Source organism: Trachymyrmex septentrionalis, unplaced genomic scaffold (genome assembly GCF_001594115.1).
Source record: "Trachymyrmex septentrionalis isolate Tsep2-gDNA-1 unplaced genomic scaffold, Tsep1.0 scaffold123, whole genome shotgun sequence".
In the NCBI taxonomy this organism is placed as follows: Eukaryota; Metazoa; Arthropoda; class Insecta; order Hymenoptera; family Formicidae; genus Trachymyrmex; species Trachymyrmex septentrionalis.
This window is the reverse complement of record NW_017304363.1, coordinates 747265-753685: the sequence shown is the minus strand read 5'-3', so window position 1 is coordinate 753685 and position 6421 is coordinate 747265.

The following is a 6421-nucleotide window of genomic DNA, read 5'->3' as shown; positions in this document are numbered from 1 at the left end:
TTCGGAATGCAGTTTGCTCACCGAGTGATTGATTTTTACTTATGGATCTAATCATTTACGTTGAACCATTCTATGCAAGTCTGAGTTCTATCGAAAAAAATAAATGTTGCAATCATTCTTTTTGATCGGCTGTACATATGTATAATGTAATATATAAGTAGAATTACTAGGTAGGTTCTAATTAACTATGTGTTAGTGCGTATATACGCCCAGTAAACATCAGATATTGCATGTATATACATGAAATAGACATTACGTGAAAAAAAACATACTGAACGTACTGCATACATACGTAGAATATGTATAAACTAATATACATTTAGCAATGTTAGTAGGATATGCTATGGATGTATAGTACATGGAATGAATATTCGACCTTGATCGCCGCCTGTATTTACAGAGTAAACCTCATCTACTTTCCATGTATATACATCAAATATATATGCATAGGACATTGTATGGGTGTACGTATAAAGTAGATTCGATCAAGACCGCTGCCTGTATATACTACATAAAGCATACGTCATATATATTGCACGTATATATTGGGTTGTTCGGAAAGTAATTTCGTTTTTTCCCAACAGAGGATATTGTATTTTTTCACAGTTAACTTCACATTTAACTCGCATAATCATTATATATTTTGATAGCTGATATAGTAAGGCTTGCTTGTGAAAAAAGTTCGATTGATTCTACGTAGTAGTTTTTGGTTGGTGCCCTATCAAATATGGAAAGTGAAAAGCAGCATTTTCGGTATATTTTACTTTTTTACTATCGAAAAGGTAAAAATGCTGTTCAAGCAAGAAAAAAATTATCCGATGTGTATGGAGAAGATGTATTGACAGAACACCAGTGCCAAAACTTCGTTTGCAAAATTTCGATCCGGCAATTTTGATGTTGAAGACACATTTTGCACCACGTTCTGGAAGGCCAGTTGAAGCTGATGAAGACACAATAAAGACATTAATTGATGCAAACCGGCGAATAACAGACCGCTGAGAGATTAAATTTATCGAATTCGACCGTTCATGATCATTTGAAACGCCTAGGTTTAATCTCAAAGCTCGACATATGGGTTCCTCATGTTCTTTCGGAAAGAAATTTGTGCCGTCGCATTGACATCTGTGATTTGCTTCTTAAACGTCAAGAAAATGATCCATTTTTGAAGCGCATCATCACTGGGGATGAGAAATGAGTTGTCTACAACAATGTTAAACGCAAGAGATCATGGAGTAAAAAAGATGAACCGGCTCAAAGCATTTCGAAAGCTGATATTCATCAAAAAAAGGTGATGCTATCTGTGGGATTTCAAAGGAATCGTTTTTTTGAGCTTCTACCGGACAACACAACGATCAATTCTGAAGTGTACTGTCATCAGCTGGACAAATTGAATGATTCACTTAAACAGAAAAAGCCAGAATTGATCAATAGAAAAGATATGTTCCATCAAAATAATGCGAGACCTCATACAAGTTTGGTAACTCGCCAAAAGCTTTTACAGCTTGGATGGGATATACTGCCACACCCACCATATTCTCCAGATCTGGCACCTTCTGATTATTATTTGTTCCAGTCTCTACAAAATTTTTTAGACGGTAAAACCTTTACTTCAAATGAGGAAGTCAAAAATCATCTGGATCAGTTTTTTGCCAGCAAAGAACAAAAATTTTATGAGCGTGGAATCATGCTACTGCCAGAAAGATGGCAAAAGTTATTGGACCAGAATAAACAATATATAATTCAATAACATATTTATTTACTATAAGAAAATCGTCTTTCATTTTCATAAAAAAAAACGAAATTACTTTCCGAACAACCTAATACATCAAATGTATTGTATATACATACAATATATGCTGATGTAGATTTATGGAAAGCATAGAACATCTTATAGATATACATAGAAGGTATACTTTTTTTGGATTTATCCATAAATATATCTGCATCAGTATATATAGTACGTATATATATTTGACGAGCACAAACGGAGTAACATGGTGGACAGTCTTATCATGCTAGGGGACTCGGATACGATTCCTAGCAGATCCATGAAATTTTCACGCATTCGTAGCTCCTCTTTGGCGATCTGGCATACCACCAAACGTATCTATTGCTAAGGAAACAAGAGTAAGACTTAAGCAGTAAGGAAATCAACATGTTGGATTTGCTACTGCTTACGTTATGGTTTTATGGTCTCTATTGGTCGATTCGCGTACTGCTTAAATCTTACGTCTCAATACCTTTTGTATGTGCCAAAGCCTTTAAATTATATGTCCCATATATGTTCAACCTGTGCGCACTATAGGTGTACGAGAGGTAGGCTCAGTCCCGGATTTTGAGATGTTGCGCCATTGATGATATACATTTGAAACATATACGTGGACTGTACATGTCAATGCTTTATATATGTACAGGTAGATGTCTCGGTTGAATATACCTTCTGTATACATCCATACGATGTCTTATGTATCTGCACCACGAATAAAGAGTTCATTATTTTACTTATTACGATGTTTGTAAAAGCGAAATTATAAAATTTGATTCTTTAACAGACTACAGAGCTTCATAAAATATAAGTCAAAACAAGTTTCGTACGACGAATTCATCATACGATAAAAATGGACACATGTAATATTGCCTTATTCGGGTTTAATAACATCTGTAGTTATGAACTGATAAATTATAGTTGTTCCTTTGAAGAATAATTGATTAGCCAGTTTCATAACTACGGATGTTAGTAAACTCAATTAAAGGTACCGTATAAACATATAACGAATTCGATTGGACGCACTCAGTGCGTATTGGTGCACATTAAAACCATTGTACACAAAATAACGTGAAAATATGTTTATAAATAAACATAGAAATTGACTAAATCGTGCAATAATCAATACATTTTATTGTACTATTAGATAAAATACGTATTTCATAATTCGAAAAATTTGTATTTTATTTTTATACTTAAATTAAATCAGTGTACAACTGTTTAATATACGCACCAGTGCGCACTAGTACTTCCAATTGATTTTGCCATTAGATCGCGTTCAGCAGACTCAACTGTTGCAGAACGGACTCGTAAACGTTCGTTGATATTGGATGATCTAGAAGAATACATCAATAGCAGCTAGCGCTCACGGATCCGCTCCGCAACAGTTGTCTACTGAGCGCGACCATAATCTGATGACCGCATGCGCGATCGGCGGCATTTGGAGACACCACGCTGGTTCCGTTTGTTCAGAGATATGATATAAAGACAAAGATATGCTCTTGCTCATGGCCACGTCCATTGGCCAATCAAAATATGTAGCAAGTATATGTCATCATTAAGCGCAAAATTCGAACATATGCTATTAAGCATGCTTTCCAATCCAAAAAATTGACTCCTTTCAATCATTTTTTGTCTTATGATGGTAATTTCCACATCCTTTAACTACACAACGTACTTTGAATGTGAAATCACTCGACTTTGCACTGTAGAATTTATTCGGCATGTGCTGCACATATGTTGGCGACATGGTGACCATATTTCATTCACGAATCGCTCCGGATATAGTCGAAGACTGATTGAATGTGACGTATGCTTGATACATGTGCAGTAGTCTACCACTGATCAAGCATACCTTGTCTTTATATAGTTCAGAGAGTCGATCATGAAACTTTTTTCCTATGATAAAAAGTGAAAAGTGAAAAATTTCTCCATTAACTTCATGGTAAAAATTTTCACTTTTCACTTTCCATCCTAGGGATAAAGTTTCATGTTGATACCCTGAGGGCCACTTTCATCAAGCTCAATTAACTTAACTAGGCCGATTAATCCATCGGAATTGACCAATCGCCATCTGTCGTCAAATAAAATGATAAATGCGATTAGTCAATTCCGATAGACTAACCGGCCTAGTTAAGTTAACTGAGCTTGGTGAAAGTGGCTCTGAGCAAAGCAGATCTCAGACCACACATACATGTTTAATTATTGGGAGTACAAATTAGTTCGGTCCGTTTTTTTGTGTTCAAAAATGCATTTATTTCAAAACAAAATGAATGAACAGGTTAATTAAAATATTGTCCATCGCTGGCTATTACTTTTTCCCATCTCTCAGGAAATTTTCGAATTCCATTTCGAAAAAATGACTCGTCTTTGGAAGTGATCCAAGTTTGGAGCCAATTTTCGATTTCTGCGAAAGAAGTGAACCGGTGACTTGCCAAATCGTGCTGCATATTTCGGAACAACCAGTAATCAGAAGGAGCAATGTTCGGAGAATACGGCGGGTGCGGTAAAACATCCCATTTGAGCGTTTACAAATATTTTTTTACCACTTTTGCGACATGAGGCCGAGCGTTGTCATGTAGTTTCGCGGTTTCACCTCATAAGGCACCCAATTTCCTTGTTTTTGAATTATTCCCATGGCTCCCAATCGTACAGAAACGGCTTGTTGAGTTACTCCCAATGATTCTGCAAGCTCCTCTTGCGTTTGACTCTGATCTTCTTCGAGTAATGCCTCTAATTCTTGGTTTTCGAATTTTTTTGGCTGTCCAGAGCGAGGCTTGTCTTCAACGCTGAAATTTCCATCCTTGAAACGCCGAAACCGTTCCCTACATGATTTATCAGTTGGAGCAGTGTCACCATAAACTTCGACAAGCATTCGATGGGCTTCAGCTGCACTTTTCTTCCTATTAAAGCAGAAAATTAAAACCTCCCGCAAATGCTGCTTGGTTAACACAAAATTCGACATTTCAAACACAGTAAAAATCAAGGTTTTTATATGAAACTCAAAGCGATATGAACTGAATGTTATTAGCAGATGTATAAGGTTTCTGAAACCGCCAAAATCAGCTGTCACTATGAACCAGCTGAAACAGCTGGAGCCATCTTTTAGAAATGGACCGAACTAATTTGTATTCCCAATAGAATTAATAGAAAATATATTAAGAATAATAAATTAGTTAAGAGTTGGTCAAGTTCAATTATTTAAATTTAAATTCGCTTAAAAATGGTAAGTATATTTTTTGTATTGAAAGCCGTTAATTATTTCTTTCTCGTCGTTTAGAGCTACGTTCTCTTCGAGGAAAATTTTATTCGAAATATGTATTATAGTACACGTAATGTAATATTAATACCATATTTCTATTCTAGTTTTAATACCATATTATATCAAGTAAAAATTTTCTCGAAAAGGACATTTTAGAATGTAGTCTGAAATTGTAAGTTAAATGTAATCTATAGTATAATAGTACAAATCTATAATTGTAGAAATGCGTGGGAAAATATTCTTCGATATCTTTTCTTCTATTTAAGCAATGTACTCTTTGTTTTCTGTTTAATCTTGCTTTTCACATTTAGCCTTTTTCTTTCTTTGCGATCATTTTATCGACAATTATATTTCTTGCCACGTGTTCCTTGTTTCTTTCGAAGTTCGTTAACTTTTATCTCATGCTATAGAAAACGGGGGTAAGCGGTAAAAAGACAATATAAAAAATGGTAAAGAGTGAGAAATAGAAAATAAAAAGCACAAATATAGTGTATTATATATAGTATATTATATATGTATATTTATATATATATTATATTATATACATTGTATTATTTTGGGCAATTTATGTATGCAACCAAAAAATTAACAACTTCTTTTCCTGTTTCACGTTATTAACTTTGGCAGCTTTCCAACAAGAGACATACCAATCAATACGAGAGTCATTCTGTCCTTGTACAATAGATAGACAAAGACAGAATGACTCTTGTGTCGAATAATTCTTTGTATCTCTGCTGAAAAGCTCCCAAAGTTAATAATGTGAAACAGAGAAAAAAGTATGATGTTAATTTTTTTCTGATGAAAAGCTCCCTTTGTCTAAATTGTATTTGGTCGTTGATGGATTCTCAATTTTTTAAATACATTTGAGACTTTATATAAATATTTAATATATTTTCTTCTTTTATATGATTATGCAATTAATTTTGTCTTTTATTTTAGGATATCCAGGAACATTATTCTCTGAAGAATTAAATAGCCGATAAAATTATTATCGGCTATTAGCCATCAGGCTGTTACTAACTTCAGTCTTTCTTACATTCTCATCTCGAGAAGAATTAATCATCAATTTTTTATTATCTATATTAATTTTATTACAAAATTGCTTTGAAGTTTCTTATATTACTAACCTTTATAATATAAAATACTTTTGCAAGTAAATAATACATGTTATATAACAAATAATTTATAACAAATAACTTATAAACTTACAAGTATATTAAATATGGATAACGTTAATAAAAAAAGTAAATTTTCTAGACAACTTCAAAACAGATTAAATAAATTAAGATTAATTTAATCTGTTTTGAAGTTGTCTAGAAAATTTACTTTTTTTATATGAGAGTATTGATGATAGTTATATATATATATATATATATATATATATATATATATAT